The sequence below is a fragment of the Vulpes vulpes genome, chromosome 12 (assembly GCF_048418805.1).
Source record: "Vulpes vulpes isolate BD-2025 chromosome 12, VulVul3, whole genome shotgun sequence".
NCBI classification, from domain to species: domain Eukaryota; kingdom Metazoa; phylum Chordata; class Mammalia; order Carnivora; family Canidae; genus Vulpes; species Vulpes vulpes.
Genome location: NC_132791.1, coordinates 20,481,011 through 20,499,858, shown reverse-complemented (window position 1 = coordinate 20,499,858; position 18,848 = coordinate 20,481,011). Strand labels below are relative to the sequence as shown.

The following is an 18,848-nucleotide window of genomic DNA, read 5'->3' as shown; positions in this document are numbered from 1 at the left end:
CTGGGTGTTGTATACAATGGAATCACTATATCACACACTGAAAACTATTGTTATAGTAGTATGTTAACTATACTGGAATTTTATAAAAAGAATGAAAATATTTCTTTCCTATATGATGCTTCAACAGGCCTCAAGACCTTTGCTCATGTGATTCCCTCTGCCTAGCCTGCTCTTTCCCTTCATCTATCAGTAAAACTCTGAGGTATCTTTCAATTTAATTTTTCAATTTAAGTTCAGGCCTCATTGACCCTCCCTCCCCTGGCTTCTCATAGTTTTGTTTACAGTTCTCTCTCAGTATGGTTCCTGAAGCGTTCCAGACCCCAGGAGATATCAGGTGAATAAACTGATGGCTGAATAACTGATCATTGGGTTCTGTGTCTGGCTTAATTGTTGGAACTGTGAAATGTATGCTGAGAAAGGAGTGGAGGGTACCAAGGTGAAAATGTGGATGGTAGATGCTGAGCCACCGTGGTGGGGTGGGAGGGAACGCCCTTTGAGGGGGAAGAGGACATTGGTTTTCTAATGAATAGAATGTACACAGTAAAAAAAAAAAAAAGCCTCTGAAAAACAACAACAACACTCTAGACACAGAGCATTTAGGAAAAACTCTGCTTCTGGAGTAATCAAAGAAGGCAACACCCAAATAAGGGCAACATTCCCTTTATAAACTTACTGAAGTAGCGGTCAGTGAGCAATTAGGGGAGGTAGCTCTTCTATGACTGAAGGAGGGAGCCTGCAATAGCCCTTCTGAAGGGCAATTTGTCTAGATCTAAGGCTGTAAAAACTTGTGTAGTTTTTCGCCCAGCAGCGCCACTCCTAATTATCCTAAGAGAATAATTAGCAGTGTATTATGTAAAGATATATTTCAATATTGTAATGCAGACATTGCTAAAACAGACCAAATATCCAGCAATAGGGTGTTAGCTTTAAATATGGCAATCCTATCAGTAAGATATACAAAATAATGTTGTACAATAATAAACACACAGGTAAATGTTTAAGAGGTATTGTTCTAGGGGGAAAAACAGGCTATAAGCCAACACATACAGAAAGTTCCCAGTTACATTGAAAATATGTATTTTCACACATAGAGGCTGGAAGGGTAATTAGCAACTTATAGATTGAGGCAGATTATTTTTATTTTCTTCTTTCCAAAGAAGAATAATTTCAAAATTTTCTACCAGACTCATGTATGACTTTTATAATGGTGCAGGGATGAGTGTTATTTAAGAAGAGAGAAGCAACTGGAGGGCATTCTTTGAGCTTCAGTGCGTTGGAAGCAAGATGGGCACATCATTTATCTTGCAAATGCCAGACAGGTAGTGTTTTCATAAGGAAGAGTGGTCTTGGGTCCATTTGTGTGAGTGTATTTATAGACGTGAAAGCTTTGGGGGAAGGAAATTGATTGATTGTTTTTCCCCTTGAACTTTTGAAATTATCCTTTCCACTCCATTTGTAATTGAGCCTGAGGAGGCATTCTTATTTCTTCCTTTCTTGGGCACTGCATTAGACCTAAAAATGTTAACTGGTGTAGGATGTGGGTTTTGCTAAAATGATTCCCCTTGAAGTCTTCACTGGACTTTCTTGAGTGCTAAAAAATTGGAGTTTCAAGGAAGACCACCTTCTGAAATTTGTCTTGTTCTTCTGCCTTCTGCCTGGTTCATTTTGCCCCTGCTCTCTGGCAGCCCTGGATAACCCGTCAGAAGCCAGCCCCTGAATTATTGGGATCATGGGTCCCATCGGCAACATGTAAGAAAGGGGCTTAGGGTCAAGCACCTGCTTTGGGTGCTGTCTGCTGGAAAGGTTTATGTAGACGCCAATCTGGCATCACCTTATCCTGTGGACGTAACATTAGTCTGCAGAAAAAGAGATCAGAGCTGGGTAGAGACTCTTTAAATATTAATACTAGTGATGCCTTTTGCCACACATCTCTGAAGAGCTCTGAGCATTTCAGACATTACCTCATCCTTAATTTTCACAGCGTTCTTGGGTGAGAAGCTGATGGCAAGTCTTATGGTCTCCATTTGGGACAGAACGTAGCAAATGCTTCAGCTAGTTGATCTAAACTTAGGAGTGGTCCTGACCAGATACCAACTGATAAAGAGTGGAGGCACTCTTTGTGGCATATTTTTCTACAGTTGTCACTCATCTCACACACGTGGGATTGCCTTCCTGCATGTTGCTCCACAGCATTAATGGGGGCCTGCTGTGAGCAGGTGTAGGGCTGAGCACTGTGGCCAGAAGCGAAGGTCAATCTCCTTAGTCCCACACTTAAGGCCTTTGGTGATAGGGCTTCTACCTGCCTGTCCTACCAGAAGTCCCTCAACCCTATTGCACATCTCCTTGGTCCTTCTGTCCATCTTCCTGGTCTTCAGGGTAGCCCTGGGCCATCTCCCGTCTGTGTACTTTCTCTGTCCTCCCCAGCTCTGCAGGTGTCACTCTCCTGCCCTCCGTGGCCTGGTCCCCCGCTCCACGGAGCCTGCCCTGAGAGCACCCTCCTGTGTCCACAGCTGTACCTGAGCTCCCATCATCCAAGTCTAGCAGCTCATCTGCTCTGGCCCTTTCTAGTCTCTACTTGGTATTTTAGGGGTTTGGGTATGCTGCTCAGTGACCTTTCTTGACTGCAGGGATGGTCCGGTTCATTCTTGTATCTCTCAGTGACTTGCCCCTGTGGGGTGCAGAGGACCCAGGGCCTGGATGGAACCCAGCTGGGCCTGACCCCTCCTCTGGTGCCAATCACCGAGGCCCCTCACTGCCTGCACGCCTGTTCTGTCCTCTCAGCACCCACACCCCGTTCCACCCATCCTTGTGGTTGAAAGTCCTTCTGTCACAGAGGTCTGGAGAAACGGGCAGAGAGGGACCATGGAAGGGTCTTCAGCAGGTGACCTCTCTGCTTTTGTCTTTTTTCACCTCTGGGGTACAAGGCCTCCTACTGCCGGAAGGGCTTTCTCCAGAGCATTCTCTCCATTCATGAGCCGACTCCAGGGCTGGGACTGCCACGGGCTCCACCTGCGGCAGGTTGTGTGAGGCCGGGCAGGTCATTTAATCTTCCTGTGGCGTCATTCCCCCATCTGTTGAGGGGGGATAAAGTGTTTAAGGGTGACCTACCTCCCTGGGAGGCTTATCGACTTAATGCTATGCCGTTCACTTTAACCCGAGGCAGCTGGGCAGACCTAGCTGGGGAGCAGGCACCCAGTCAGCGCTGCAGCTGCACACTGGCCACCTTGGGACACTCAGGTGTCACAGTCTCTGTTGCCCATGGCTCAGGAGCAGCCAGGGTGCCGCAAAGAACCTGTAGGGTCTCCTCTCTGGGCCAGTTCACGTGGCTGAGGGAGATAAGAGCGGCATTTGGAGGGCTTCTGGGCCTGTGGTGCTAAAGGGGAGAGAGTGACTCCTGTGGAGGGCAAGGCTGAGGCTGCCCGGGATCCGCAAGAGAGGGGGGTCCCCGGGCCACTGTGGGTACCTTCCCACTCAGCCCACATGGCCGGGTCATCAGCTTTACGGGGGCTCATTGACAAGCTATGGGAAAGTCACTTGATACTCCCATTCCTGTGGCCACGATCTTGGGAAGGCGGCCTTTTCTCTTTAAAGAGAGCTGTGTGCTGGGAGGCCCAGGAGCAGTGTGGGGAGGCAGGGGGGGCCAGCGCAGGGAAGGGGGGCTGGATTCTCTACTTGGACGACTCCCCTCAGCTCTGCTCCACTGGTGAGTTGTTTTCTCATTCTGTAACATGTCCTGCTTCCTCTAGAGGGTTGCAGAAAGGTAGCTGGGCTTTTTAAATTGTAGCATTTTTTAACTTAATTTTTTTTAACTTAAGTTTTTAATTCCAGTTAGTTAACATACAGTGTTATTTTAGTTTCAGGCATGCCATATAGTGATTCAGCACTTCCATTCGAGACCCCAGCTCGTCATGATAAGTGCCCTCCTTAATCCCCATCACCTATTTCTCCCAACCACCGGCCCTCGAGTATCCATTATTTTGTTGTCTATAATTAAATCTGTTTCTTGGTTTCTCTCTTTTGTTCCCTTTGCTCGTTGGTCTGTTTCTTAAATTCCACATTTGAGTAGAATTCTATGGTATTTTTGTTTTTCTCCAACTTATTTCACTTAGCTTTGTACTCTCTAGCAACATCAGCATCATTGCAGATGGCAAGACTTCATTCTTTATGGCTGAGTAGTATTCCTAATTGAGTATTTTTGCTGTATATTTTAAAAGCTCTTTCCATGGTATAATCTGAATGCTCATTATTTGTGAAACCTGTTTAAGTGAAGGTTCTTTCAGTCTTCATAATTGCAATTATTTATTCTGGGTTCTTCTCCCATTTAACTGTTATTTCTCATTTTAAGTTTCCAAATTGCGGTATCTTTCTTTTAAAAAAAAAAAAAAAAGATTACTTATTTGAGAGAGAGAGTGAGACCACTCTAGTGCATCCGGGTACAAGTGGGAGGAGGGACAGAGGGAGAGGGAGAAGCTGACTCCTTGCTGAGCAGGAAGCCTGAAGTGGGGCTCCATCTTAGGACCCTGAGGTCATGACCTGAGGCAAAGGCAGAAGCTTACCCAACTGAGCCATCCAGGGGCCCCATATTGCAGTATCTTTTAGCATCTGCTATAGAGATGGGTAATACTTCGTTTTGGAACTAAATTGCCAACAGGTTTTCTACATTATGAGATCATAGGATGTAAGACCTGATCCTGGAGATTTTTCTGGTGGAGCATCTCTGTGGTTCTAATGGTACAGTGATGTCCTGAGAAGGTAGCGAGGGGTCTTTAGCTACCCAGCTAACTAGTGACGGAAGCAGAACTCAAACTCAGGTCTCCTAACTCCCTTGTCCCTAACTCTCCAGGCTACCCTGTAGTATTTAGTTTCTGAATTACAAGCGAGAGGGAAAAATCACGGTATGATTTTGTTTTTCCATGTGCCTGCCTGAATCTGATTAAAAATTAGGTTTTTTGGCTTTCCATATGCCTGTGTTGAGGGACTCCTGAGTGGCTCAGTCAGTTAAGCTTCTGCCTTCAGCTCAGGTCATGATCTCAGGGTCCTGGGATCGGGTCCTATGTCAGTCTCACCGCTCATTAGGGAGGGGAGGCTGCTTCTCTGTGGCCTCCCTACCTCTGCTGAGGCTCTCTCTCTCTCCCTCTCTCTCTCTGAAGTAAATAAATAAAATCTTTAACAACAACAACAACAAAATGCCTGTGTCATGTACCACAGCTGATCCTCCTACCTTGAACCTCTTGATTCATTTGCCCATCTACACGGAGGATCCCTCAAGTGAGGGCCCTATCAGCATTATCTGGAGCTTGTTAGAAGTGCAAAATCTGAGCTCCACCCCAAGTGAGAGACACAGAACTGGGCATAGGAGAACTGTGTTTTAACAAGCTCTGCAGCGACTCGGTAAAGTCAGAACCGCTGCCTGGCAGGACTTCATCGTACCCTCCCTCTCTGTGCTTGACAGCAAGTGCTTGGCTCTCGTGGATTTTGAGCTGTCTTCCCTGAAGAAGGAGCTTCTTTGTTGCTGCTGCCAGGTTTTGATGAGCATCCCCCTCCTCCACTCTGCTTCCTTCCTCCTGTACAACACACACGCACATGCATGCACGTGCACAAACTCTCACACACGCACATCCTGCAGGACTGAGAGATCTCTGGGTAAAAAATGAGAGTAATTAGGGGGTTTCAGTAGAAACAGGTTTGTAGACCAAATGTTCTGACCACTGGATAGAGTTCCTGTGTTTCCAGACTTGCTCCCTCTCTAAGCACATGATAAGTTGGGTGGCTGCTGACCATTTTGTACTGTTTGCTGCCATTTGTTAGTCATTCAGGATTGTTTAGTACCTTCTGTTTGCGTGACATATGTTCAGTGTGAGGGGAAAATGTATTGGTTTATAGTTTATCAGGAGGTAGAGATTTTGTTCAGAAATAACTGTAAGAGGGCAGCCCTGGTGGCGTGGCGGTTTGGCGCCGCCTGCAGCCTGGGGTGTGATCCTGGGGACCGGGGATCAAGTCCCACATCGGGCTCCCTGCATGGAGCCTGCTTCTCCCTCTGCCTGTGTCTCTGCCTCTCTCTCTGTCTATGAATAAATAAATAAAATCTTTTTTTTTTTTTTAAGAAATAACTGTAAGACAAGTCAGCCAGGTATCAACAGAGGGGAATCATCTCCAGTAAAGGCTGTGGAAGCCTGGAGGTGGTGGGCAGCCTGTGTTATGGAGGACATCATGGAGGACTTCGTGGAAGAGATAGCATTGGAGTGAGTCTCACAGGGAGGCAGGGTTTGGACAGGAGGAGTTTGGGGGTGGGTAAAGAACATTATAGGCAGAGGTGGGAAAAAGACAAAGGCACAGCAGGGGCTCTCGCTGCATTCTGATGGGAGCAGGGGTTATTTGAAGGTGATTAGGAGGAAATGAGGCTGGCTATTCAAGTAGGTCAGTGCCAAAAGGAGAAGGATCTTTAACACTCACTTAGGAGTTTGTCCTTTATCCTGAAGGCAATGGGGAGCCATTGAAAGGGTTTGAATGAGGGCAAGGCATGAGCAGAGCTGTCTTTTAGTAAGAGTAATCTGCCATCAGAGTATGAAGTAGACTGAAGTGTGTGAAGGGGAAGTGGGGAGGCTTTGTTTTTATTTTGTAACTGTTTGCCACAGTATGTTGATACATTAAACAATCATCTTAATGTTTAATTAGGAGGTAATTGCTTTTCTTATGGTGGCCATTGAATTTTGAAATAAGCTTCCAGGGGCTAGATTATTGTCCAGGGGACACAGTTCTCATTTCATAATGAGAAATCTGCAAGAAGATAGAAATTGCTCAACAGAATGGCTTTATAGGAAACGTCCAGAACTTCTTCCTTCTTTTTCTTCTCTAACATTTTCTTTTAAATAAAAATATTTGCATTCATTTTACTCAGTAATGACCTGGTAATGTCAGGTCATATAAAATCTAAACAGCAAGCACCTGAGATGTGGCTCTTCCTTGCTGCTTCCTCCTCTGCCTCCTAATCTGTTTTCCATCTCAGTCAGTGACTTGCTTTGTTAAAGCACCTGAATCTTGCTCATTTCACAAGGATCTGCCTCCTTCCAGCTGTTCCAGTGGGAAGAGTTGTAGCAAACTGGGATGCCATGAAGTTCTAGATGTGCTGTGACTTCTAGGATTTGCCTCTAGGGAAGACTGCGTTCCTGTTGATTATTTTCAGTAGGGCAGCATTTCTGGGGCCTGGGCTTGTCTGGTTCGCACCATTGGTTTCAGTTCTTGAGCTAATATTTCCTGAGCGTCTGTTAAGCACTGAAGACTCATGGTGACTCAGACGCCCAAGGCCCTGCTCGCAAGGATCTTCTATTCCAGCAGGGGATATTGTAAATAGTCAAATAGAGTTGTGAGAGAGGGAAACAAGCCACAGAGGGAAGAGCACAGCCAGCAATGATGGTGTCCTGAGCAAAGGCTCAGTGGCCAGAGCAGAAGGGAAGAGGGTGAGCAGGGCTGGACAACCCTGGGAGGGGAATACAGGGGATGCAGGAGAGTAGAGCCTGGAGAACTGAGTGGGGCCTGAGCAGACAGGGCCTTGAAGGTCTATAGAAAGCACAAATCTGAAAATAGTAGCTACCATTTGCAGAATGCTTCTCACCAGGCGCTGTTAAGCAGTTTCCATGCATTAACTTAGTCCTCACAAAGAGCTGGTAAGGCTGGTACTGTTGTCCACATTTTACTGGTGGGGAAACTGAGGGACCAAGGGCTTAAGGAATCTGATAGTCACAGATCTAGTAAGTGATAGAGCAGCGATATGAGCCCAGGTGGACTGGCTGCAGAGCTTGCACTGCAGACCCTAATCAATTATCCTTAAAGTGATGGGGTGATTCATAGGGTTTGATGCAGGGTCTGATTTGTATCTTAGAAAAGTTGCCATGGGGCACCTGGGTGGCTCAGTTGGTTAAGCAGTTGGCTCTTAGTTTTGGCTCAGGTCATGATCCCAGTCAGGGTCGTGGGATCAAGCCCCACTACAGCCTCCTCACTTAGTGGGGAGCCTGCCTGAGGATTATCTCTCTCTCTCTCTCTTTCTCTCTCTCTCCCCCTCCCTCCTTCCCTCCCTCCACCTCTCCCCCTCATTGGGTTGTGAACGCTCTCTTTCTCAAATCTTAAAAAAAGAAAAAGATGACAGTGTGCTGTGGAAATGGCTTGGCAGGAGAGCAAGACTGAAGCAGGGAGAGCAGGTGCCATGTGACCCAGGTAAGAGACCTTGTAAGAGCCTCAAGGTGTGTGATGGCAGCAGAGGTAAAAGAAGTGGTAACGTGGGAGATGTTTGAGGGGCTGGAGAGTGGTGGGGTTGGCAGGGAGGATACCAAGGCTCTGAGACCAACCCTGGGTTCTAGACTGGGGAGTGGGGTGTTCATGGTGTTCCCGATGGCCCCAAGGTGGGCTGGTTTGTGTGTGTCACAGGGGAGCCGACCAGACAGCTGAGCTCTCTGCCAGCCAGAGCATGGAATCTGAGGTGCAGACCTTTGAACCCTTCCAGGTCTGCAGGCAGGAGTTAAGGACGCCAGGGGAGAAGGGGCAGGGCTGCTGGTGGGCACGGGCCCTGGTGCCCTTCCCCTGTGAGCCTTTGTCCTCGGAGCTTAGATTCAATCTCTCTGAGATGATCTCTCTGATTTTTAGGTGTCATCGTGCACAAACAGTAATAATGGGGTTTTAAAAAGAAATGAGTAAGTTTACCGCTTATTTCCAGCATCCAGATCAGACTTGTTTTCCGTCTCTGTGTCTGTCCAGCGTGACTTTACAGTTGTGCTCAGAGCACTGTTATGCCCAGAGCTGTATCTGTATAGATATGGCTTTATTGCCTATTTTTTAATACCTTACTTCATTGCCTATTTTTAAATACCTTACATTAAATCAATTGCAGCTCCTGGAATGTTGTATAGTTTCTTGGCTTTTTTTTTTTTTTTTTGAGGATTCCCCACAAAGGATGAGCTGTAACTTCTCTATGTCAGTTGATTAATTTCTTGTTCTTTCCCATGGTGACTCACCGGGTGCCTGTGGCCTAGGCTGTCCCTCCTTTCCTTAGGCAAAATCCCAGCCATGGCAACTTCTGTGTCCTTTCAGAGAGGGGTGACCCCACTGGGCACTTGTGAGTTCAGGAGACAGAAGGCAGAATGCTTCCTTAGGGCTGAATCTCTGGTTTCTGGGCCCTATTGTTTCAGTGACCTACCTCTGAGCCGAGGTGGCATTCATTGACCATTGTCAGCACTGCCACCAATAGCTGCCATCCCCCAACAGCTGATCCGATTCCCTGCATGGTTTGCTCTAAAGTGGGCAATTGTACAGGAGCAAAAAGAGGTTTCTGGGTAGAATGCTTAATGAGGGCTTAATGAAGCCAGCCAGAGTGGCCTGCTGGTTTGAACCCTTGCACGGGGGCCCGATTGGCAGGCAGCACCTGGCACTCTTGGCTCCCTGACAGCCATCAGCCTTTCCCGAGCCCCATGCAGCGATGCAGGACCCATGATATGCCACTGGCTGGCAGGAGCCATTTCGTCGGTCTCTGGAGCATTGTAGATGTCCCTGTCTCATGGGCCCCACATCCTGCCAGGAGTTATTTGTCTAGGTGTCTTATAGGCTCTGTCACACTGTGAACTGTCCAAGGGCAGGGACTGTCTGATGACCCTGTCTCCTCTACCAAGGCCATCACCAGGCCCAGTCTCAAAAGGTGCTTGATGAGTTGAACGGAAGGCATTGATTTGGGACCAAGTTCCTTGACTGAAGATGGTGGAGACCTTTCAGCTCGGAAGACCCAGGGACTAGACTTGAACTCTGCAGAGCAGAGCCCCCTGTCTCCGGCCACTGCCAACTCTATGGGAGGATGAGGACTTTGAGAGAAGATCCAAGACCTCTCTGGCCAGGACAGAGCCTATGTCCCAGGTCCCAGAGGCTGGGGCTCTGGGAATCGTGCGGGGCCCAGCTCCAGATGCCAGTCTGGTTCTGGGCTGTACCTGTGGTAGTTACTGTGCATCCACTGATGGATTTGGGGATCCCACCTTCCTTCTATGGATGAAGACACAGGCCGTCAAATCCAGCTGCCTCCTTTGGGCCCCTGCAGGAGTCGTCGGTCTGCATTTCCCCAACATTGCACTTGCTGTGGTGCCTCTGGTATCAAACATGTCCAGAAGCAACTGCAAAGTAGTTGTCTTGCATGACAGTTGGTGACTCAGTTGGTAGTAAAAAACAAGTCTGAGGGCTGAGTTTATGTTCCACTATTTTGTGAATTATGTCCAGGTGGTTGTCAAGAGAATTTTTCTTAACCAGATGAGGGCATTTGTAAAAACCCACAAGTCTATGGGGAGGGAAAGAATTTTACACTGAATGTCAAGGACACACTAGACACTGTCGGATCTGGTGGTGTCTGGCTGGAGAGGCCTTCCCTGGCTTCAGGGTCAGCCTGAGATCCTCTGTGGCTGTGTAGCAACAGGTGGCAGCAGGGGATCTATTATCACCAGAGTCCAGTCGCCAAGTCTGTGGCCCCTTTCAGGGTGGGTCTTTTGGTTGTCTTTGCTGTGTTTGTCATGGTGACATATTCTTTTGGTAAACTTTATACACATAAACTTCACCTTTAAAAAACTATTTAAAAATGCACAATTCAGTGGCATTAAGTGCATTCACAATGTAGTGCTACCATTACCACTATTTAGTTTCTGAACTTTTTCATCACCCCAATAGGAAACCTTGTACTCATTAAACAGAAACACCATATTTTGTCCTTCCCTGAGTCCCTGGCAAGGAGTAATCTGTTTTCTGTCTCTGTGGACTTACATAGATATGTTTTGTAAATGGAATCGCCATGTTGCCTTCTGTGTCGGGCTTCTTTCACTTTTTGAGGTTCACTGATGTTGTAGCATGTGTAAATATTTCATTCCTTTTTATGACTAAACAGTACTTCATAGTATGGATATACCACAGTTTGTTTATGCATTCATCCATTAGTGAACCTTTGGGTTGTTTCCATCTTTTGGGTATTGTGTGAACATTAATGTATAAGTTACTGTTTGAATATCTGCTTTCAACTATTTTGTGTGTATACCTAGGAGTAGAGTTTATGGGTCAATGGCAATTCTATGTTTAACTTATTGAAAATAAGAATGAGAAACTATTCTCATTCCCCCTTTGGAACCTTTCTTCTCTCCAGGCTCTTCTGGTGGTTCTCAGGCCTTATTGACTATTTCTTCTCAGTTTTCCTCATGATTCCTTTGTGTCTTCAGTCCCTCAAATGATAGTCCCACCCAGGCTTATTCCTTCTGTCCTTAGCTCTGCTCATTCTATCCTAGTGGTACTCAACTCTGGCTGCACATTACAATTCCAGGGGCTCCTTTAATAAATCCTGCCCAGGCCCTTTTCCAGACTAATTAAATCAGCATCTTTGGGCAGGTAGAGGCTGAACATTGATGTTATTTAAAGGACCTCAGTGATTTTAATATGCAGGACCTTTTAGGATATTCATTTATTTGCATGGTTTCAGTTTTTATTTTCAGCTCCAATTATCTAATGGACATAATTCTGAATATTTATAAATACCTCAAATCGGTATTTGAGCCTCTTTCAACCAAACTCATCTTTCTTCCCAAAGCTTCCCTTTCCCAATATTTCCCCCTTTGGTGAAAGGGACCACCATCTCCAGCCATCCAAATAAGAAATCAGACGTATTGTGCCTTTTCTTTCCCTGATCATCCAATTTCCACTGATTGATTAAATTTATTTATTCATTACCTAGTAGTTAGGAATAAGGGCAATTGGAGAGAAATGCCATCTGGGATTTATGTTAGGTATTACTAAAAGACAGAGATGATACAGTTAAGTAATAATATAGATAAGAGGATAACCTGTAATCAACAACATTATTATAACTGTCATTATGAAGGACTTCCTGTGTGCTATTGGTTCTGGTAGTACTTCATATATATTATCTAATACACTGGGAAGAAAGGGAAGTCAGCCCACTTCACAGATGTCAGTACAGGTTTAGGGAGGCTGTGGTAGTTGTCCAAGGATGTGTGGTTAGCACATGGCTGGTCAGAGTTGGAATTGGAATCCAGGTCATGTCAGGGCTCATGCTCTTGTCATGAGAGGTCACTGGGGAAGAGCCTTGAGTCCAGCAGCACTGTCAAAGATGGAAGGAGGAGGATCAGGATGTGACCACCAAATGAGATCATCCACACCCATGAGAGTGTTTTGGAAACTGTAGAGGATGGTGCAAAAGCCTGCGACCTTTGTTCCTGTCTCTTGCAGATGTCTTCTTCCATTCTGCTCTGAATTACAACTGGGTGTTCATAGCTCTGATTCCCTTGGTGAATTGTAGACTCCATGCAGGCGAGAACTATGCTTGCCGGTCTCCCCGTCCTCCTCAGCCCCTGTGCCTAGCATGTTGTTGCTGATCAGTAAGCGTCCTTGAATGAATGTATGGGTGTGAGTTGACTCAGAGGTAGAAAGGGAAGCAGAAGATGTGGCAATGTTTGTCTAAGTGTGTCACAGCCAAGCACTTTGACTAAAGATTTACCTTAGAGAATTGGGAAGAAAGAGGGGAACTCTGTGGCCCCCTGGAGATAGGAGTGGGAAAACCCATAATGAGATCTCCAAGTAAAAGCACTTCATCCTGAGCCCAGACCTGTAGCCCATGGCACTAATAATCTAGTTCTCCTTTTTCTCCCCAGCACTTACACTTTCTAACATTCTCAATTTCCTTTGCTAGCTATGTTTATTGTTTCTTGCCTATTGAAAGCCTCAGCTGGGCTGTAAGCTTCAGGAGGGTGTCAGTATTGTCTATTTTTTTTTTTTTTATGTGCTTCTGTTCCCTACCTCCTCCAGCCTAAGCAAACACCAGTTACTGTCTGCTGCTGTAGATCTGCCTGTTCTGGACTTCCTTATGACTGGAATCATATCAGCTGTGGCTTCTGGTGAATGGCTCCTTTCACTTTAGGACAATGTTGTCAGGGTTCATCCATACTTAACCCCTCAGAAAAGGAAGGGACATGACTTGGATCACATGTTCTGCTGGTAGCAGAGCAGGAACCTGATTGCAGGGCTTCTGTGTCCCTATCCAGTACTCTGGATGTCCAGGGTGGAGGCAAGGGGTTTGGCAGCCACAGACAACTCAGCAATGACATTTGCCATCCACCTTTGAGGCTGCTTATGGGGCCTCTTTAAGCTTGGTTGTGGGGAGGTGACACCTTCCAATTAGTGTTACTTTTCTCACTGTACTGCCCTTCCCTATATCCCTTCCAGGGCTCACTGTCCATCTGATAAAGTAGATAACTTGTGTGACCAGCTTGCAGTCTTCTGCATGGAGTGGCCTGGGAATCTAACAGGAGAAAGGCACAGCCTGGGTTTCTACTTGGGGTGGCTATTCCTGTTGTCACCCTGCAGCTCCCAGAGGGCTGTGCGGAGGCCATCTGTATTGAGCTAGAGAAGAGGCTATGCCCTTCCTAAGAGATGTCTAACCCTGTCCTGCGCATGTGAAATCTCAGTGGCATGACAATGCCCCCAAATCATGTTTCCCAAAGGCTTGTCTTTTGTGCCACATGGCACCCAAGATGGTTTTAGATGACATGTGAATGAACATTTTTGTATAACCATATTTATTTTAATATGTACCATGAAAAAAAAATATGGCATGATCAGATCTGTCATTTAATGAACGTTATTGTTTAGGATAAAGCTACAGAGGGAGTACTACACATAGAACCTTCTTTACACAGATTGTGTGTGTTGCAGGTGTGTTAGTCTGGCTGTTTGCTGACATGGCAAGAACCATGAGGGCAGTTGTCATTTGGGGACTGCCACCCTGGGGTGATAATGATCCAGGGTACTTTCCCATGGGTCACCTCCCACATCTCCTTTACACTCATTGCAAGGTGAGATGGCAGAGGCTCCAGGTGACCAGAGCTCCTTTACATGACTGAGGGACTTAGAAAACTAGAAGAACCTGCCATGAGACCCTGGTTTATTTATTTGTTTATTTCCTGACATCTATGATAAATCTTTATTTCAGGCATTCAAAGCCCTTTTCTTAAAAAAAGGGGGGGGGTGGTTCCTGCTGAAGACACTGAAAGAGGGGGAAGAAGGGAAGATGGAGGAGGAAGAGGAATGATGTGTGGTGTTATTTCAAAATAAGTGAAAATAAAATAAGTCTATTTAACTTTTGAGTCTATGACCACAAATGAAATGACTTGTGAAGTCAGAATGTTGGAGGCTATGTTGCAGTGAAAGACTTGACTGGGATCCCTATGGAGGGAAGAGAGTTGCCGCTCCTTCCTGGGGCCCTGGTTGCAATTATAGTTGAAGAATAAAAATGTGACTTGATGGGTAAGTCCTCTTCCTGTCTCATCTTAGTCTGAATTCCTTTTACAATGTTAATGTAGATGTAAGATCCCAGCCCTTATCTCTTACTGAGCTGTGATCACTGAAATGAACTAAGGCAACATCAATTGATTGACATCAGAAATATAAATAGGAGTTTACCTAAGAATTTATAAATAACTTTCTTTTATTTTTAGAACATTTAAGAATTAAACTTGCCTATTTTTCTGGTGTTCTGATCTTACTGTAGCATTTCAGACATCCATAAACTGCCATTATTAATTCAACAAATGTCAGCTGAGCTCAAGCATTTTGCTAGGCCCTCATAAAGAAACAGGACACCTTTCTCTTACTGTCAAAGAGCTTACAATGTAGGGGGCAGAAAACAAGACCTGAATCCATAGGAAGTGAGGAATCATAAGACGAGCATAGACGAGTGGGTCACCTGCTGGATGGAAGAATAAGACATAACATAGCAGTTCTGCAATCAGGGCAGTAGGAAGAACATGGTAGACCAGTAGGCAGAAACCCATCCTGGATGTGGTAGAGCTTGAATTGGGTTTTGGAGGTTGGAGAGGATTTGAATAAGTCTCAGGGAGTGGGGAGATCATGAACAAAGGCACAAGGAGGGGCCACTTAGGGCTGTTTGAAGGGATCAAGAGTCATGGGTTTGGAGAATTAAGTGATAAGAAGAGGATGGGACCTCAAAATGAAATAATTAGATTCCCACCATGTGAGGTTGTCATGAGTAGTAAATGACATGCTATAGGTTACATACCTGATGTTTCCTTCCTTTTTCCAAGTTGGTCAGGAGAGCAGTAGTGGGAGATTGAGGAGAACATTTGGGAAGTGGTTTGATTTTGAGGATGGGGAGCCTTGGAGTACCTAAGAAGGGAAATGAGATAATACAGTTTTAGAATTGGAAGATACTTAGAGAAATTCACTGCTAAAATGAAAGAGATAGCGAGAGATTTGGTTACTGTCTAATTCCAGGCTTAATTAGAGACAAAGCCAGGAAGAGAAAGCAGGTCTCCTGACTTTTAGTTCAGTGTACTTCTCAGCATTCCCTAGGTTTGACCTAGAGAGATATTATAAATGCAGATTCCTGGGCACCACTGAATCAGAAACTCTGGGCAATTTGTGTTCAAAACATTTTTAAAAATTGTATTTATTTTAGAGAGACCGAGCCTGAGTGAGTTGGAGGAGGGGGTAGAGGGAGAGGGAGAGAGGGGATCTCAAGTAGATCCCCAGTGAGCATGGAGTCTGATGCAAGAAGGGCTCCATCCTACCACCCTGAGATCATGACCTGGGCTGAAATCAAGAGTTGGACACCCAACTGACTGAGCCACTCATGAACCCTACAATTTGTGTTTTAACTAGCTCTCCAGATGCTTTAATGTTTTTAGGGAACCAATGTTCTTGGTTTTACTAAAAAGGAATGAGGAGAGGGATACAAGAAAAGCAGGTTCCTTATCAGAGTTAGGGTATACTTAGCACCACAGGAAAGGGTGAAGCTCAGTGCCAGAGGTTAAAAGAAGCAGTGTCTTTTTTAAAAACTGAGAAAAAGTTTCACATACCACAAAATTCACTCATATAAAGTATAGAGCTCAGTGGTTTTTAGTATTTCACAAGGTTGTACAATGGCTATGTTCTAATTCTAGAGCATTTCATTGTCCCCAAAAGACATCTCTTATTCCATTAGTAGTCTATTCTCTTTTCCCCTTCCCCATAGCCTCTGGTAACCACTAATCAGTTTTCTACATGTATGGATTTCCCTATTCTGGAAACTTAATGAAATCATATAATATGTGGCCTTTTGCATCTGGTTTATTTCACTTCACATGTTTTTAAGGTTCATCCATGTTATAACATGTGTCAGTAGTTCACTCCTTTATATGGCAGAGGTAAACTTCTTATACTTCCAACTTTTGCTTCAGACAAATTTGGTGATACAGCTGAGCTCACACTACCTCAGAAAAAGAGATTTCAAAAAAAAAAAAAAGAAAAATGGTAACATTGCATAGAACTTTATAGTTCTCAAAGAATCATCACAAGTAATATAACATAAACCTTAAACCAACCCTGGAACATAGCTGGGCAGGGTTTTACAGATGAGAAAAGCTGAGAGAAGTGTTCTGTGCTTGTCCAGTGTACCACCTTGGCCATTCATCGATGTGTGAGTAGGAATTTGGTGGGTGACAGGAAGGGAATGAAGACAAAGCAGAAGAAACAGCATCTGCAGGGGCATGAGGATGTGAGAAATCAGGGCCTATTTGGAGAACAAGAAATAACTCAGTTCTGCTGGAGGTCACAGTGTGAGGGAGATGAGACAGACAGGTGGGCAGAGGCCAGATCACAGAAGGCTTGACTGCATCTTGAGGCCAGGAGGGAGGCAGTAGGCTGGAATGGTTGGGTCCAGTTCCAGAAATAAGCAAGAAATTCTGATTTGGAATCCAGTTCTTGCCATTTCGTTACCATGTGCTCTTGGCCAAATTACTTTAAATTCTTCCTTCCTCAGTTTCCTTTTTGTAATGAAGAATGTAATAAGCATTAAATAAGGCATATGAATTGCTTAGGCCAGTGCCTGGTTCATAGCAAACATTAGTATTGTTAATATAGTTGTGTTGTTAGTATTGTAATTCCTGAGCTCAGACATTATCCTAAAGATAAAGAGGAAATTGTCTAAAGATGAAGAGGGAAAGAGTCACATGATTAGAATAACATGTTATGTCATGTCACTTTCGTTGCCATATGGAAGGCAGATTGAAGGAGGGTAGACTCGGAGGTTATTATAAGAAGTCACAAAGTTTGAATATGGCCGTAGCACTAAAAAAGGAAAGGAAGTGAGAGATTAAGATAACTGGAAGCAAAGTCAAAAGAACTTGGGGACTGGATCAATGTGGGGCATGAAACGAGGTGAGTCAAGAGTAATTCTGAAAAATTAAATGGTAGTCTCCTCAACAAGATGTTCCATTTGGAGGAGGGTATTTGAGGAATGGAGCAAAGAAAGATGGTGAATTCTGTTTCAGATATAATTGGCTCAAATGCTTAGGAGACATCTTGGTAGAGATCCTAGAGAGTCAGTTGGTTCCCAAAGCTGCTGAAACTGTGGGAATAGAGGACAATGCTTACGGAGAGTGGTTAAAGCAATGAGTCTCAAACTTTGCTGTATGCTGGAATCACTGGGGAAGGGGGATTATTTTTAAAAATCATCAGTGTCTGGCTCGTACCCTCAAACATTTTGATTTAATTGGTCTATGGTATGATCTGGGATTGTTAACAACTCCAGAGGTGATTTTAATATGTGGTGAAGTTTTGGAACCACTTGCTGAGAAACAATAGGTACCATTTATTTAGATGACATTGCAGCTGAAAATCAAAACCGAGAATTTGATGATGGGGGAAGAGGAGTCTGTGGAGAAGGCTTTAGTAGGTTTATGTAGTCTGAGATGCTGAAGGAAAATGAAACCGATATCACAGGAGCCAGGAGAGGAAGATCAAGAAGTTTTAACACTGTATGTATATTCGTTTAAGAAAAAAATTTTAGTTTGGTCATTTATTTCTCTCCTTATTCAAAAGACTGGATTTTGCCAAGCATTTGGTTTCTTATGTTGTTGGGTTTTTTTCTTGTGTCAACAGTTAGTTTATATCCTTGGACCTTGTGTATATTGGATATTAGGTGTTGTAAAAAGGTTTATTTATATCTTATTACTTTTTTTCTGTTTATTACTAGTGTGTAGAAGTTCCACCATCCCATTTTGTGTTCCATTCATCCATTTGTCACTTATTTATGTAACAAACACTGATTGAATTTATTGACTATATTGGGAGCTGGAGGTGACTCAACTGACTAAAAGAAAAAACTTAAAAAATTTTTGGGGGGATATAATTATCTTATGTTTCAAGTTTTTATTTAAATTCTAGTTAACTAACATATAGTTATGGGTTTCAGGATTTAAATTGTTTGTAATTTGCCCAAGATCAATTTATAATCTGGATTATCTCACCTCCTAAATCACAGACTCCCAGAAGGCATATAGGGATTTAGTCTCCATCCAATTTTGACTATCCTCTGTAGCTTCCCTGACCTGCTAATATCTTGTATAGTTTTTGCACACCTTGCTTATGAAAAGATCTTTCTCCTTCAAGAAAGCCCAGTGCCATTTTGATAGCTCTGATTATGAAAATGCTTTACAAAATGAGCAAAATAGATAAAAGTTAAAACTAATTTCATGATCTCATGGAAATTCATGACACTATTCAGTCTACTTTTGTGTATGTTTTAAATTGTTCTTTAAAAATAGAAGTTATTTTTTTAAAAGATTTTATGTATTATTTACTTGAGAGAGCACACACAAGCAGGGGGAGGGAGAGGGTGAGACAGACACCTGCTGAGCAGGAAGCCCAACTGGCGGCTCAATCCCAGGACCCTGGGATCATGACCTGAGCTGAAGGCAGATGCTCAAGCAACTGAGCCACCCAGGCGCCCCTAGAAAAGCTCTTTATGTTGAGTTGAGATTTGTCTTCTT

At 44.4% G+C, this 18,848-nt stretch overlaps 1 protein-coding gene across 10 annotated transcripts in view; it reads left to right on the top strand.

Annotated features, from left to right (window-relative positions):
- Nucleotides 1-18,848, top strand: part of FRMPD1 (FERM and PDZ domain containing 1) — a 140,419-nt gene that overhangs the window by 60,359 nt on the left and 61,212 nt on the right. The window contains exon 1 of one of the 10 annotated variants that reach the window (XM_072727905.1): nucleotides 3,070-3,703. The exons of 8 other annotated variants lie outside the window; for them this stretch is intronic. The gene's annotated coding sequence lies outside the window, so the exon portion shown is untranslated. Of the gene's footprint in view, nucleotides 1-3,069; nucleotides 3,704-18,848 lie in introns of those variants that run through there. One more of the 10 variants, XM_072727901.1, reaches the window with a different exon arrangement.